At 39.8% G+C, this 17,869-nt stretch overlaps 1 protein-coding gene across 2 annotated transcripts in view; it reads left to right on the top strand.

Moving 5' to 3' along the window:
- The window catches only part of LOC126481677 (juvenile hormone esterase-like), a 499,150-nt gene that overhangs the window by 284,773 nt on the left and 196,508 nt on the right, over window positions 1-17,869 (top strand). The window lies entirely within an intron of this gene.

Genomic DNA, 17,869 nt, shown 5'->3' with positions numbered 1-17,869 from the left:
TGTGCTTGCAGTATTCTGTTTTATGATTATGGTATGTTTTGCGAACTTAATTGCATAATTTGTAACATGTAACTGTTTCATGGAAAAGGAATCGTATAAAGATGGCATAGTATTTCAAGGGTATGAGTGGTCTCAAACTTTCACCATTTTAAGTGATTCAAACTGTACCAGCTTCTGGTTAAATACTTGCCAGTAGTTGTCAGTTGATGACTACTGAGTTTTACATGACTAATGGCGCGGTCTTTATTAAGCTTTGCTACTGGTTCTTATATTTCCTAATCCATAACTGTATCAGGCATTACATAACATGACCGATAGGAAGAAAAGTAAATTTTAAATCTAAAATGAAAACACTTTTTCTCTTCAGTAGATATAAGCCTATAGACAAATTTTTGGTTGAATACTAGTAGGTGGGTATTTTAGAAGAAAAACTTGTTTATTTTTTGCTGTTGTATATGTTTCGCTAATAGCATGCAAAACGTAAATAGACGTAAATTCTGATTTTTTAGTAAACTGAAGCCATTGTGTATTTAGTGCTCTGTAAATGGCTTGCACACAGTCGTATGTATAAAATCGTCATGAATACACTATCTGATCAAAAATATCTGGGCACTCCCACGCAACTGACCACTAAATATCATGAGAGGCACACCCATCACTATGTAAATATACAGGGAGTATTGTGTTGTCAGTAGAGAAGCTGTAACAGTTGAATACATTGGACAGGAGAGCTCAGTGAATTCGAAAACGATGAAGTCACTGGAAATCGCCTGTTTAACAAATCCGCCATGGTCATTTCAACCATCCTAAAGCTGCTAAGTCAACTGTTGATGATGTGCATGTGAAGTGAAAATGGTAAGGAACAACCACATCTGACTGATGACGAGACCGACCTCATGTACAGATGAATAGGGACCGTCGAGCATTGTGGAGGGTAGTTGTGAAAGTCGAATGAAATCAGCAGAAGGAATCACTTTTGATTTCCAAAGTGTACCAGAAGTCCTGCTAGTGCAATAACTGGGCATGAGGAGTTGCAAAGTATGCAGTAGAATGGTCTCTTCATAAGCAAGACATTTCTGTAGCTGGTGCAGAGAGACACTTAAGGTGGTGTAAAGAGTGACGCCACTGGGCATTGTATGGCTGGAAATGAACGATTTGAAGTGATGAATCTCGTTACATCCTGTGGAAATCCGATGGAAGGGTTTGGTTTGGCTAATTACTGGAGAATTGTTACACCAGAAACTAATTATAACAATAAGGATTAATGAAAACCACCACAGCTGTATTGTACCACATTTATTATGCTATGAACGATTTTGTACATAGCATATCTTCAGGTTTCTGCAAGCTTTACTGGGCACAGTTGGACAAAATTAAAGTTGCCATGGGTGATGCAAGAGGACAGAAGCAGGTCAGACCAAAGCCAACTGGAAGCTGTTTCACCAGAAACTGCCTGTTGATATAACAAGAACGACCACTATGATGCCAGGCAATCATCACATCACCAATCCAGCTGAGAAACCAAAGCTATAATCTCAACAACACTGCAGGAAGGCAGAGCCACTGCAGCGTTGATGGTCTGATTGCTTTACATCCAAGCCACAGTTTTGTTGTGGCTTACATCATAGAAACTGATGCTATAGCACAACAACGATGGCCAAGTCTGTCTAAATACTTCTCATTTTTTATCAAAAGCGTGTCAGCCAGCCACCAGTCATGACGGGGGCACCTTCAGTGGTCTATGAGTCTACACAGAACAACTAATCACCACCTCAGTCTCTGCCACTGCTAGGTGCAGCCCTGCTGCTTGTACGAAGTCTGATGCTGTGAAAGTAGTGCGCTCTAACCAATGGGTCACCTGGGGCTCAGTTGCGCTGTTGCCAGCCGACTACTGTGGAGGCATACAGTTTAAGCCCAGGACCACGCAGCCACCACTCACTGCTGCTGTTGCAGTTCTTGCAGAATCGCTATCGTCACCACCACTGGCTGCCCAACACTGCAAGATGTCAGGCTGCCTGGTGCTGGCTGCACCTCCTTGCATGCCATCACGGGTTTTGTCAGGGTATGTTGATGTCTCAAACACCATCACGATTGCTATAGTTCACGAACAATAAATGTTTCTGTAACATCATGTTTGCTAAGTACGATGACATTCATTTGCTGCTCTGATCCTACCCCACCCTGGTTGTGAGCTATTGACCACCTAACCTCACTCAACCTGCTTCCACCACCCACCAGAGAGGCCCACCACTGCTGTCTATATAAGTGGTATCATAAGTGGTCAATAACACTTGCAGCTGGATTCAGGACCATTACCTGCAGCCAAAGTTGTAGTGCAGTAGTACAGTTTAGTGGGTGCCTTTTTGTTATTTATGTTGCATTCTTGTTTTGTACATGGCCATGGTGGGTAGTAGTGATGAGTATAATAACGTGAACGCGCAATTTATGAAACCTGAGTGGATTTATCTCAGTTGAGAAGGAACTGCAGGAAGTACCCACTGCCAGTGAGATGCCAATATTGTATTTTATGGGGTAATGAGTTGCCATGTATGCAGGCAGTGCCAGCTATGTGTAGTATTTGCTGACATTATGGGCATAAGATATATCAATACTTAGAGTCTCAATAAGCTATGATTCGTCATAAGATTAGTATCATGGCTAATTGTTAGTGGAAGGTTCATCAGGTGATTATTATGTAGGGTGGTAGTAGTAATGACAGTACTATGGAGTACCCTCCACCATGTACTGTACAGTGTCTTGTGGCGTATGTAAGTAGATGCATATGTAGATGTTTTGGGATTCATCATTACCCATGGTAGAAGAAATAGTTATTTTTTTTACTATGCTGCTCTTTATTTAAAATCAAATATACACAGTAACATTAAATTAGTAATGCCTCCTCGTACTTTAACCTATATACGAAACATATCATCAGGAGTTGATTTATAAGTTCGTGTTGAAAGGATACACCCTGAGTTATCTGATTTGCACATTGCTCTATAAGCAACCACACAAGCTAGCATGATTCAGTTGCTGAGATGCCACACTGACATATTCATCATGTGTATAGGTGGTGTCCCACTATTTATCAACAGTTTTATGATGCAGGGATGTTATGTTTAAAAATGAATGTTGGTGTATCTGTCTGAGATTAATAGACTTCAACACAGTTGGACAGAGCACCATAAAAGGTAGCACATGTGTAATGTATTTTTTCATGGAGAAGGTTTTTATGCTAGCCACTTTGTTGTTGACGCCTCAGTCTTCAATAATAACAAATAATGATTGTGACTGTATATAGTAATTGGTGACTGAGTTTGAAATGGAATACCATTTCCGTTTTGTTAAGTGCTGGACGTTAATATGGATAATTATTTATGTTTTATTTTATAGGTGAATCACATTCCATTTCCCTTTTGTTTACAGGTAAAAGAAATTCGTGTCACTCACAAACAAAGTATCTTTTGATGCATCATCTGTTGCCAAACATTAAGTAATGGAAATTATTTGTAATTTCACACTAAAAATCAACATTGGAAGATCAATCAGTCATGTGTGGCAACTATCAGCCAGTAGAATTGCTGAAACATCTAAAGAAAAAGCCGCTGTTACGAAATATAAATCCATTGAGAGGATCAATCTCTTAATTTTCCAGCAGAATTTCTCAACTCATTGGAGGCTGAAGTACCACCATACATATTAGCGTGGAAAGTTGGCTCGCTGTCTTTGGAATCTCAACACACCCAAGTTGTCCGATAGAACCAGACTGTCTGTGAAAAAACTGGTGTCAAATGTATTGAAGCGACAGTAATTAATGGGAAAACCAAAGCAAAATATTTGCTGATTCCACAAATTTCAATGATTCGCACTGATTCACTCTTCACATTCAAACGCCTACAGTTTCCTGTGTGTTGTGCAGTTGTGCTTTCACGATGACAATCAAAACTTCTCAAGGTGGTCATTGCATGTTGCCAGATTCAGTGTAGAAAATCCAAGTTTTGCTCATGGTTGGCTTTGTGTTGCTCGGTCCAGAGGAGGAATTCCAAAAGCTCTAAACATCTATACCTCTGTACAGCTATACATCAACTCAAAAAACCTAAAATATTGTTTATCCACTCGCATTGTGCTAACTATTAGCATTACTTTAAATGAACTAAAGGACCAGTCAAACATATTGTTCATTCATTTTGTTTATTAATACAAAATGTATATAGTTCATCATCAGTTTATACCAATTAAAAGCAATCTCATTAATATGAACTATCTTCCAGTTTTTCACATTTTTCTACAACAAATTATAAAGTCTGGATCACACATAGGTCATCGTTTTTTACATATGCAGAGGTAAATGAATATAGTGAGGCAGGGCAACAACAGCCCAGTTTTTCTAATTAAGTGTAATAGTGCTCCATCGAGTGTAATGTTATAGTGGTGGAAGAATCTGCCATTGGGATTAATCCCAGCATTGCTCAGGGTATGCCTGATCGCTGATAATGACATGTCGTGCCATGCCTATTTCTCTGTGTGGTGATCTTCAGGGAGGCTCGTTCCATAGCTTTTTTTCAAAGCAGCTCTTACAAGAATTTCCAGAAATATTGAAGGAATACGATTAGAGAAAGGAATACTACTATCCAGTAGGTGTAAGACAAAGAACTGTGACATTCTGCTCATCCAGGAAAATTATAGAGGCCCACATGACAGAAGGCCAAAGGTAAGTGGAATGACCTGAATCATTGAAAGACCCAGCACGCAATATGGTAATGCATCTCGTCCACAAATTTAACTGAAGACAATGATACAGAAATACTTACTATAGCAACATGGTCTCATACAGAAACATTCATGTACAAACCCCCAAATAATGGATTTAGCTTCAAAGAACCAGATAATTTCTGTTCGCAACCAGTGAAATTGGTCATAGGAGATTTTAACTGCCACAGTATATCAGACCAAAGTGGAGAAGACCTTGAAAACTGGATGTAACGCATGGGCCTGAAGCTAATCTACAATCCAGAGTTATCATACTCCTTCCAAAGTGGAAGATAAGAATGTGGATATAACCCACGTAATATCTTTGCAAGTGAAAATATTGCCCATCAAGTGAACAAAGACATGGGGGATCCGATTCCAAGACACTGCACTATAGAAGAAGTAATCAAACTCAAATAAACCACCTTCAAGAGAAGATTTAACTTTAAACAAGCACAATGGGATAAACTTGCTGAGGAACTTGACTAAAATATTTGAATGCGATCCTTTTCCAAACGAATATAAGTCCTTTATAAACCTGGTCAATACAGTCTCATGTAGGCACACACCTCGGGGATGTAGAAAAACCTGTATACTGAGACCAGACTAAGAGACAAAGACACTTCTGAATAAATATGAACACCTCTTTGAAGACATTTTCTGAAGAAACAATATAAGCCAGTAAAGACCTGATGCTAGTCATATCAAATACAAGGGAAAAAAACTGTGTGACCTTGTGGTGCAGCTAGATATGAAACAAAACAGTGGAGAGGTATAGCAACTGCAGAAGAGTCCTGGAAATGACCCAACAGCTACTCCCTCAGTCATTCCTGATATAACACCTAACCAGATAGCACAGCAGTTATTGCTGAATGGAAAAATTAATAAAAAATCTCTAACCCCAAAGATATAAAGAATTATTGAATAACTATACTGGAACACCTTTCCCTTTGGAAGAATTACAACCCATAATATCCTCAATGAAAAGCAATAAAGCTGCTGGGTTTGATGACACGTAATGGGACAAATAACAATGTTTCGACCAGAAATCAAGAAGTGGACTCTAGATATGATGAACATTGTGTTTCAAGATTGCAAATACCAAAGATCTGGACAAAAATCAAAGTTGTGGCCCTATTGAATCCTGGGAAACAGCCAATATGCCAAAAACTTCTGATAAATACCACTCCTATGTCATCTTCATAAAGTCGTCGAGAGAATGATCCTCAATCGAATCTCAGACCATGTCAACCAAACTCGGATTAGGAGACAATCGGGTTTTCATCCATGGAGGTCATGTTGTGGACAGATCTTGAATCTGACACAATGCACAAGAGATGGACATGAATGCGAGCAGATCACCGGTGGTGCCTTTGTTGATCTTACCTTGGCATACACCACGACCTATCACAGGAAATTATTAACAAGATCTATGCCATCACAAAAGACTTCCATTTAACACATTTTATGAGTATCTGTTTCGAAACAGCCGTTTCTTTGTTACTCTAAAAAACGAAAGGAGCCACTGGAGGACACAGAGAAATGATATCCCCCAAGGAAGTGTGATCGCCCCATTGTTATATAATATTTATACTAATAACCAGCCAATTAATCTTCATTTGCGCAGATGATACAGCGGCTGCTCCCCAAGTGAGAACTTTTTAGGAGGTGGAAGAAAAATTAACAACAAGTCTTAAGACACTATCTGACTATTATGACAGTAATTACCTGAAGCCAAACCCTTCAAAGACACAAGTGTGTGCACTGCACTTACAGAACAGAGAGGCCAGAAGGAAATCGAGCATAACCTGGAGAGCTCAACAACTAACACACTGCGATGGTCCTAAATATTTGGGAGTAAAATTGTATCATACCTTCGACCACTGTATCTACAAAAATTAAAGTCTGTGCTAGCAACAACACTACTCGAAAACTGGCAGGCAACAATAAGGAGTACATCCAGATATCCTCTAACCTCTGCCCTTCTTTTGTGCTTCTCCGCTGTAGAATATGCAGTATGTGTGTGGCAGAACTGCAGCCATGCCAAACCGGTAAATATCGCTCTAAGTGAAACAGGACGCATTATGACAGGCTGCCTGTGGGCAACCCCAGTTGACAAAATCTACTATCTCTTGGGTGTAGCACCACCAGATATCCAAAGGAGAACTGCAGCTGAAATGGAAAGAAAGAAGCAGGAGACAGATCCAAGACATCCCCTGTTAGGACATGAATATCAGTCACCAAGACTCAAATCGAGAAAAAGTTTCCTGCAGACAACACAACCAATTTCAACACCACCTTCAATGCAATAAATACAATTCCTGGGTTGTTCATTCTCAGAGAAATATTGGGATGACCTCAAAGAAGAACTTGCTGCAGGTCACCCCATATGAAACATGGAAGGTCCTCAGTAGACTGAGAACAGAATTACCTCAGGGCAAAGTAAACATGAAGAAATGGGGATGTATCTCAACGGATGAGCTATGTGAGTGTGCTAAACCTCAAGACCACCAGCACCTATTCAGCACCTATTCAACTGTAGGGAACTGGCAAAACCTGTCTCGATGGGTGATCTGGTTGTCGCCAATAATAAGTCAGTTCGTAAAGTGGAATATAGTAATGTCTATATGTTTTGCAATCCTTATATATATATATATATATATATATATATATATATATATATATATATATATATATATATATATATATATATTTGAGTGTGTGTGTGTGTGTGTGTCTGTCTGTGTGTGTATGATATTCAACAATATATGTATTATATGTAATGTTTTGGACATGTATAAATAAATAAAATTGCTCCATCCACTGCTATATATCAACAGTTGTCCCCTGGACCTGCAGTTCTACATGCTATTAAGTTCAACCTTGCTTTGATATCTATTGATGTTCATGATGGACAAAACTGGAAAACTGGGTTATTTTGGCTCTAGTATGTGTTGATAAGAATAATAATGATTGTAAATGGTATGGATTAAAGGATGTGATTTTACTGTGTCTATTTTAAATAAAGAGCAGTGTAGCAAAAAAAAGCCTATTTCTTGCGCCGCAGTAATAATGCATCCCAAACCACGCGAGATACTGATCGCCTGACTTACCCTCCACTAACCTTTAGCTACAGAGTACGTAAATGTGTTGTTTTCTATCGCACTGCAAGGAACCATAGCCGTAAGCCCCTGGTAGGTAGGCTGTCCAGGTAGCTGCATGCTAAGACAGTACTCACCACACTAAGTGGTCCCCATGTGGGTGCGATTTCTCAGTGGGCGAAACTGTTCAGGGCGGATTCGCAGCGACTCTCCGGCAGCACCAGAGAGGCAGAGAAGCCTTTTCTCTTGACTGTTCACACTAGAGTCAAGCTTGCTGCTGGGGCGAGGCGAAATTCTCTGCAGCTAGTCGAACAAAGGATATCGTCCGCCGAAGGAGGTACACTTGTTTTATCAGCTGTCAAAGAATATGAACAAAGAGAAGAATAAACATGTATTTCGAAATTAGATATGTTAGGACAGATGTCAGAAACAGTAAGTTATGTAATTACTTTAGCTCTTTCAGAAAACAGAAGTGGGTGCTTGACGAAAGAGGCAAGTATGCTGAATATTACACACACTGATGCCACAGCTTGGTCAAGACGAAAAACAGTTTTTTATCTACTTTAGAATGACCAGTGAACGTTTCAATGAGATTTTAAATCTCATTAAAGACGATTTAAAACCCTTTTTACTTACACATTTACTAATGAACTATAAAGAATGTTTCAAATGACAGAGATATATTGTGCATTGTCATTGATCTCTGGTGAATGACGGCACCTCCTTTGCAGTGATTAATTCCCTATGCAGAGAATAAGGACAGCAATCACATTCCTTTGTCGCCTCTTTTATAAATACTCAAGGTGCAGGGGCAGGTACACTGTCTTTTGAATCTGCACTAGCTGTAGGTGTTTCAAGTGGAGCTGCCAACACACCAGAAGCGGTTAACACAAATGACAAAAAGGGACAGGATGCCTAAATTTCTTTAGACCATACCATTTCTTATTATCAACATATCATCCCGTTGTTGTTTTACAGCATCTTAAAAATTTCTGGTAGTTGTCACATTTTCCATCCTCTTTCGTTTTAGTTCTTCCCCTTCCTTCACACTTGCGGTTAATTTTATTGGTATTTACTACATTAATTACCATCAGGTATGATATCAGCAATATATATGGCTCATATGCATTTCTATTAATGCTTTGTTCTAGGTACCTCACTGCAGGTGACGTGTTTTGTACCATACGCCATAGTTTCGAGTGGTATTTGCAACTGTAGGTACAATTGTCTCTCCAGTCTGTAAGACAGTCACAAAAAAATGGAGTCCATACATTTGACAGGATCCAACGTCAAAATCTGGGACAAGTCTGCTGAAGCATTTAGAGGTTCATGGGGATTTCCAAATTGAATTGTTAGTAATAATGGAGGGAACATGTTACTATCAAATGTCCACGAAAAAGTGGGTCAAATTATTGGTGTTACTTGAACAAATTTTCTTTGGGCTCATGGCAATTCTTGGACTGTTGTTTGTGTCGACATGGGTGGTTATGGAAAACACAGTGATGGTGGCATTTTTGACGCGTCTGACGTGGGTCATAGATTTGAAGAGAACTCTATGAATGTTCCAGATTCTGACAATCTTCCTGGACAGAATACACCTTGCCCTCATATACTAATTGGTGATAAGTGTCTTACTCTCTTAAGCCATGCCTTATGCTCCGCCGGCCGAAGTGGCCGTGCGGTTAAAGGCGCTGCAGTCTGGAACCATAAGAATGCTACGGTCACAGGTTCGAATCCTGCCTCGGGCATGGATGTTTGTGATGTCCTTAGGTTAGTTAGATTTAACTAGTTCTAAGTTCTAGGGGACTAATGACCTCGGCAGTTGAGTCCCATAGTGCTCAGAGCCATTTGAACCATTTGAATCTTATGCGCCATTTTCCACAGCAGCAATCTAAAAATGATCCACCAAAAGGAAATTACAATATAAGGCTTGGTGTTGCTAGAGGGGAGTTGAAATTTTCTTTGGCATGATGGTTCATAAGCAGAGAATATTATATATACCGGAAGTTCTCAACCCATGGGACACAGCCCACTCATGGGCCAAGGGTAGTGTGTTACTGGGCCATGAGTGCTGGTCGAAAGTTGAAGTTTCGGTCATCAATAGTCAAGATCAGGGAGTACAGAATGAAATAAGAGTTGAAATACTCTATCGCTATCTTAGACCACTCACAAGGGAATGGTCAGTTCTGTCATATCGAAACCTACCCAGCTTGTTTTTAAAAGAGAGAAACAGAGGATCAAAAGAAGCTGCTAAGGCAAACTGCCAGTGTTTGTTTTACGTTGAAAATTATCAGTTTTTGCCACCAGGTGGCTAGAGGTGTACACCCCTACAGACTGCAGTAAAGGGCTGATGCACAGCCTTGGCTGGCTGCTCATTGTGTAAACGCATAACGTGACACAATCTGGTCATAATTTGTATAGCTGACAGTTTCTCAGACACAAGTATTCAGAAGAATGACTCACTTGAAGTTTGCTCATGTAATATCCTAACACAAGAAGAAGGAAGGAAAGACCATTGGTGTTTTACATCCTGTCCACAGCTAAGATTATGTGAGACACAGCTTTCCCCACCTGGCCCTGTAAGTAGCTAAGTGTTTGAAGTATGTCAGACAAGACATCTTGTGTGATAACACAAGTACATTGCATGCCTGTATTTCTTGTGGGTCCCATGTCACCTTGGCTTATGTCATTTGTGCAGTCCTTTATAACAGACTTCACAGGCCAGCATGATTCATTCACTGAGATGTCGCAACATTGTGTACATCACGTGTATAGGTGGCGTCCCACTATTTAAAAACAGTTATATAAAGTTGGAATTAAGTATTAGGTTGGTACATAAGTTCATTGTGTTTTTTCACATGTTCACAACAGATACACATAACACAGAAGTAATGAAGGAGAATATATTATTGATGACTAAATCATCAATAACATATTCTGCTTCGACATTTACAACAGTCTGCAGATTCCACCACTATAGAAACTGTGTGGTTGTGAAGTGAAGAACACTTCGAGCCATATTCAGAGGCCACTTTAATCCGGAAAGGAAGTTCCTTGAAGATTGTTCGATAGAGAGCGGAACAGGTGAATATCTGAGGGCACAAGGTCAGGTGAATAAGGTGAGTGCAGAATGAATTCCCAACCCAACTGTTGTATAGTGTTTTTTTGTCAATGTAGCAGGAGACAAGCATGCATTATCATGGAGTAGCATCACATCAGGCAGTCTTCCTGGTAATTGCTCTTGTACTGTGTCTGTAAGATGCCGCAGTTGTTCAGTAAATGTCAGCAGTGATGGTTACATCTTCAGGAAGCAATTTGTAGTAAACCACACCATCGATGTTCCACCATGTGCATAACGTTATCTTTTGTTAATACATGCAGGCCTTTGTAGTGCGAGTTACTGCTTTGCTTGGGCTCAACAATTCTGTCATTTTCCCTATGTTAGCATAAAGATACCATTTCTCGTCGGCAGTGACGATACAGGGTAGGAATTGTTTGGTGTTGTTCACGAGGCAATTGATGATGAACAAGCAGAGATGTACATAAGGTCACCACCCACTGATATTTTATGATTTTGGCTTAGAGGATGCGGTACCAATACACCCGATTTTTGAGCCTTGCCCATTGCATGTAAATGTTTCACGATGGTGGAATTATCACAGTTCACCACATTTGCCAGTTCTAGAATTCACTCACCTGGATCATGTGGATTCATGCATTAAAAGGTACCCTGAAGTTCTTCCTGAACGTGGAGAGTCAGTAATGTCAAAACGGTCCTTATAGTGAGAAAACCATTTTCTTGCCATGCTCTGTACAATGGTGTTATCCCCATACGTGGCACAAATGTTTCTGGCTGCCTCTGCCGCTGTCACTCCTCTATGGAATTCAAACAGAAGAATTTGTCGGAAACATTCCGATTTCTCCACTTGTCTCTCCACTTTCTAGTGTACATAGCTCCTCTCACTATCCCCAAATGATAAAGTTACAGTATGCAAACTCAAATGGTAACAACGATCTACAAATAAAAAATGATAATTGATAAATAAACACATAGCGAACTGAATACAACTTGCAAAACAAAAACGCTACGAATTTATGCACCCTCCTAATGTAGTATCGCTACACCTGTCAACGGCTGTCTACTGCACTAGCAGTTCTATATTTCTTGGGAGAATGTAGTCATATTCTGCCTCCACTAGTGCATTTGTTGCTGTTGATAAACCATTGCGTATTCTTTCAAGATGACCTTCTAAACTGAATCCTGATGATGTGTTGTGTAGGTGGATGTTGCTGAGTGTTTGTGGTAGCTTTTCATACTTCATTAATGTATGGGGTACTTCAGGTGCATTGAATTGTTGGTAGATAGAAGTCCTGCAAATACCAGAAACAGAAGCAATGCTTACGCTGGAAGCAGTTAAATCTGTGGTGAAGCAGACTGCAAAACTGTCAGAGAAGAGTGACATGTTGGAAAGGTTTCTTCTTCTTTCGGTGCCTATCTGGTTCAAATGTTCACCATCATAAAGGCTAATCTTCTCTTGTTTGTAGCAACATGGAATAGTTCTATTAAAGACATATTGAGCCAGTATCTAAGAATCTAGGGTTATCAAACGGAGGTATTCGTCTTCTTCCAGAACCTTTTTTCCTGTTGATTTTCCCTGGAAGTATTTTTAATAGCAAATCGTATCTATTTGAACTACTCATGACATGTCCTAGATTTGCAACTTTCGGCATTTCAGTATCTTGATTAATTTAGGTTTGTGTTCACTCTTTTCAAAACTTCTACGTTTGTCTCTCAGGATCCATCTATAAAGCCACAATTCAAAGGCCTCCAGCTTCTTCTCTGTGTTTTTATTTAAGATCTATGTCTCTGCCCCATACAGGAGGGCAGAACGTATAGCAGTACAAAAGTCTGATTTTCGTTCTTAGACAGGTTACGGCTTTCGAAGGTATCAATCATTCTCTGAAACACACTTATTGCTTTCCTGATGTGAATCTTTATTTCTCGTGAGTTATCCCAATTTTCATGTATTATGGTTCTAAGGTATGTATATTGTTGTATCCTTTCTCTAGTTCTTTGGTTTATGACTAAGTTTACTCCTGTACTATTTGCCTTACTTACAACCATGAGTTTTGTCATTGTGGAGTTTATTTCAAGCCCCTACAGACTGGTCTAACTCTTACAATTCTATCCATTAATAATTGAAACGCTTGCATAGTGTTAGCAAATACAGTAGTATCATCAGCATATCGAATGTTGTTTAATCTCACACCACTTATCAATATTCCTTCTTCTACTTCTTCCAAGGCTTCTCTAAATGTGAATTCTGAGTATATATTAAATAGTATGGGTGACAAGATACATTCTTGTCTTACTACTCTGAAAATTTTTACTGCCTCAGTATGTTCTCCATCAATAGCAACACCGCTGTTTGATTCCAGTACAAGTTCTTGATGATTCACAGATCTCTCGACTCCTTTTCAGTATTTCTCAAAATCTCCATCAACTTGTCGTGTTTTACTCTATCAAAAGCCTTCTGGTGGTCTATTTGGCAAGCAAATACATTTTTATTTACATCTCTAAACCTCTGAAATAATACTTGTACACTGAAAAAGGCTTCTCTCCTACCCACAGCATTAACAAACCCAGACTGATTAGTGGCTATCTGTTCCTCACATACTCTATATATTCTTCTTTGTATCACCACCAAAAACAATTTCAAGATAAGACTCATTAAGCTTATTGTACGATAATCTCTGCATTGTTTTGCATTTGGATTTTTTGGTGGAGTAATGAACTCTGATTTCAGGCACTCTAATTGAAGGTTTCCAGATACTTAAATTCGATTGAAAATTTGGGTTAATCCTTTTACATGATTTTTGTCCATCAGTTTTAAGAAGTCTACTTCTACTTTATATGGACCCATAGTGTTTCTGTCCTTCATCTGACTGATGACTGTCTGCATCTCTAATTCTAGTATATCTGTGCCACCTATTTCATTTGTGCTTGAATTGAAAGCACATCTAGTGTCATGAAATAAATTATATATATATACGAGGGTTATTCCAAAAGTAAGTCCGATTGATTGCCAAATTGAAACCACAGTGAACATCAGAAATGTTTTACTTGTAACAATTAGCTACACCTTTCAGCTACTTCTCTACGTAGTCGCCGTTCTGACTTAGACTTTTGTCATAGCGTTGTACCAACTTTTCAATAGCCTCATCATAGAAGGCAGCCGCCAGTGCTTTCCGCCAATTCTCCACGCTGGCCTACACCTCGTTGTCTGTGTCAAAATGTTGTCTTCAAAGACAGCGGTCCATGTGACCAGAGATGAAACTCAGGGGGAGACAATTGCGGACTGTATTGTGGGTAATCTAACATTTCCATTTGAAAACGATGCAGGAGCATCTTCATTGCCCCTGCAGAATGCGGCTGAGAATTGTCGTGAAGACGAAACAGCACGACAGTTATGTAATGTTGGCTGCATAGCTTCAGGCGACATTTCTCACCAGGCCCTCGTACTTGGCGGCAGACACTATTTTCTAGACATCTTTACGCACTCACTGCGAGCTCAGAAATGAGAAGAGCGACGTGATGCTAACTGGGGTTATACTAGAGACACTACCCAACACATCTGTGCAAAGCTTTATCGGATTTTCATAGTCGTTTCCATTTCGCGACCGATCGGACCTTACTTTTGGAATAACCCTCGTATTTTCCATGTCTTTTTCTTGTCTTCTAATTCCAACATCATGATTCCTGCTTCATCGACTAGTTTTCCACTGACGCTTTTCCTGTATTTCCCTGTTATTTCTTTGACTTTCTTGTGTGCATTGTAACTAGTATACTTCTTTTGATAGGCTGGCTGGTGTGGCCGAGCGGTTCTAGGCGCTTCAGTCTGGAACCGCGCGACAGCTACGGTCGCAGGTTCGAATCCTGCCTCGGGCATGGATGTGTCCCATAGTGCTCAGAGCCATTTGAACCATTTAGTTTGATAAAAACCGATTTCATCGCATTGCTCCACTTTTTAATTTCCTTTTGCCTCCCTTATTTTTCTACTGATGTCCTTATTTATCTTCCTGTACTTCGTTGGATTTCCCTTATTTAACCTCCTTTTCTCAATTAGATTCAGTATCTCATCCATTGTCCATGACTTCGTCGTCTTTCTCTCTGGTTTTAGGTACTTTTCTTTTATTTGTTGCGCAACTTTTGGGTCTTTCATTTTTCTCAAATTGTAGATCTGATTTTTCTCTCTTCTCTCTCTTCGTTCTAGCTTTAAAAACTGCTACAAGCGGTGTGTGATCAGAGTTTACGTCTGCTCTGGGGTATATTTTTAATGATGTGCAACTGCTCCTGAAACATTTATTTACTAATATGAAATCAATCTAGTTTCTTACATATTTCACAGGTCTGTCCATTGGAGACGTCCATGTACACAGTCTTCTCAGCGAAAGTTTAAACCAGTTGTTCATAATCATTGATACAGAAAATTTTCAAGCCAAACACCTCTGGAATTCCTCTCTCCTACTCCAAATGGTTCTACCATGTCTGATGTTCTACCTTCCCCTACCTTCGAATTAAAATCTCCCATCATAACTGTCAACTTATACTTATTAAGTTTTCTTAAAATTCCATTTATGTTATCATAAAATTCTTCTATCTTTTCATCTTCCCTGTCCATTGTAGGGAACATACACTTGAATTATATATATATATATATATATATATATATATATATATATATATATATATATATATATCACTAGCTCTACCACTCATCTGCAATAACATTATATGGGCTGATACAGGTGTGAAACATTTGAGACATCTTGCTAGATCACTGATAGTATTACATCGACTCCATGCTCATGCTCCCTGTCTGCTCTTCCTGAGTATAGCACTCTGTGTCCATTTATGTAAGTATCTCCTGTGTTAGGCCAGAACTCCTAGTATCTCTATTCCCATCCCATCCATTTCTTGAACTGTATTATGTATTTTCCCTCCTTGACTCATTGATTTTACATTCCAGGTTGCCACTTTACTTCTTCTTGCCATTTGATTTTCTTCAAGTCTGTACTCATAACTGTTCTTCCTGGAGATCTGATTGAGGAACTTACTCCAGATGCTAATTTCGCCATGAGCATAGCCATGATAATTACTTGGACATGCCATGAAGTCTCTAATGTAGTCATTGGCCAGTGCATTCTACATCATTATGCCGTTGACGATCTTCATGGTTCCTCTACCTTTAGAGCAGAGACAGGGTGTGTTTGATAGGCACTGTGCACAGAGCAGAAAATAGATTTTTAGTGGATGCAGGGACACTTGCGTTATGTGACTAGTTTGGACCTCTTTACCAGGAAGAGACTGAATTCTTTCCGATATGAATTACTTGGAGTGGAGGACAATGTTGTAGCATCATTGGCGTCAACATTGCTCGATTTAACCTGTTCCTTTTGCTGACCATTTTCGTGACAGCTGTATTAAATTGCAGTAATTTAAAATAAAATCGTATTTTGTATGCCGCACATTAAGTTTTCTTTATTATTATTTAACTTGTGCAGCCAGACGCATTTCGCCTTATTTAAAAATGAATATTCTGAAACATTACACAATTTTTTCGTTTGCACGTGTACGTTATTGTATGCATATATAGGTTACAGATTTAAAAAAGTTCATTAAAATTTTTACAATAAAATGGAAAGGTAGTTTCAGATTAGGAGCCTGCAGTTTTCCTTGTGGTCAGTGTTTTCGAAGTGTAGCACCATAACAGCCAGTTTCTGTGCCTAGAGTCTCATTTGTTTCTGTAAGTGCTGCCAACTTTCTTGGGTTTTGTATTGAATTGGTTTTTGTTTAGCTGTTTGTGTCTTGCTGTAAGTGCTGTGTGGTGGTCAAATGATGGTGTGTTTGTACGATTGTCCTGTGTGAATGACTTCTTAAATGCAGATTTAAACCTTCAGCTTTCGTTTTGCTATCTTCAACTGCCACACCAGACTGGTTGACGAGTGACTGGATTGAAGGCTTACATCCGCTTAGTGATTTTACACAGGACCAAAATTTCCTCAGGTACTCAGCCAAATTTTTTGTTAAGATATGATGGTGGTAGTAGGTATATCCTTTGCGCATAGATCGTTACACAGACGCACGACTGCTATTAACATTTGCCTGTCATCATTTGCGCATGCTGTTTTGAACCAAGTGTGCAACAGCCTTTGCCTCCTCAGAATTTTCCGAATTTCGTTGCTAAACCACGATAGGTCTTTCCCGTTCTTCATCCACTTACTAGACACATACCTGTCCACAGCGCGATTTACAATCTGTCAAAATTTTTCTCATAATTCCTCTACGCCCATCATACTGGAACTTAATAATTGCAATTCATTGTCATGCTGACAACTACCATCTTATCGACATCACCACTGCATCGATGTGGGAAATCTAACTTGCACGTGCTCCATGGGAAGAGGGCCAGTAGCAAGCCAGGCATTTGTTCGTGACCAGACAGCTGCCTGCAACATATGCTTGTGCCTTTGTTTTTCTTACATCTGCACTCACTGCCTCTCATGCGCCCCTTTGCGTGAGCCACAGCACCACCAACAGCAGCACATGGAGACCAACAGAAATCTTGTAGAGGTAACCAATTCTTCTGTGAATGACCGTACACAAATGGCCAAAGCATGTGCTGAGGCCCACTGTGTTGTCAGAAGGTGGCAGCTGTGCTCAGGTGCAACGTGCTGCAACTGGACCAGACTCAGGCTGCTGCTAGAGTGAGTGAGGAAGGCTCATTGCTCTCTGGCGCCAAGTCCAGAGGGCAGACTTAGTGCAGGAAGCTAGTACTGTGACAGAGAGACTCGAATCAGTGGTTGCTGCTGACAGCTCTACGTCACGTCCTTTCGTCCTGGTAGACTATTGGGCTGTGAATGAATCTGCTGTAAAAAGCAGCACATCTGTTATGCCAATGCACCACTTCTGGTCACGTACTTTGCAACACCATCAAAACCCTGAGGATGGAAAAATC

This window comes from Schistocerca serialis, chromosome 5, assembly GCF_023864345.2.
Source record: "Schistocerca serialis cubense isolate TAMUIC-IGC-003099 chromosome 5, iqSchSeri2.2, whole genome shotgun sequence".
Taxonomy (NCBI): domain Eukaryota; kingdom Metazoa; phylum Arthropoda; class Insecta; order Orthoptera; family Acrididae; genus Schistocerca; species Schistocerca serialis.
The sequence above is the reverse complement of the archived record's forward strand: the minus strand, read 5'-3'. Positions and strand labels throughout refer to the sequence as shown.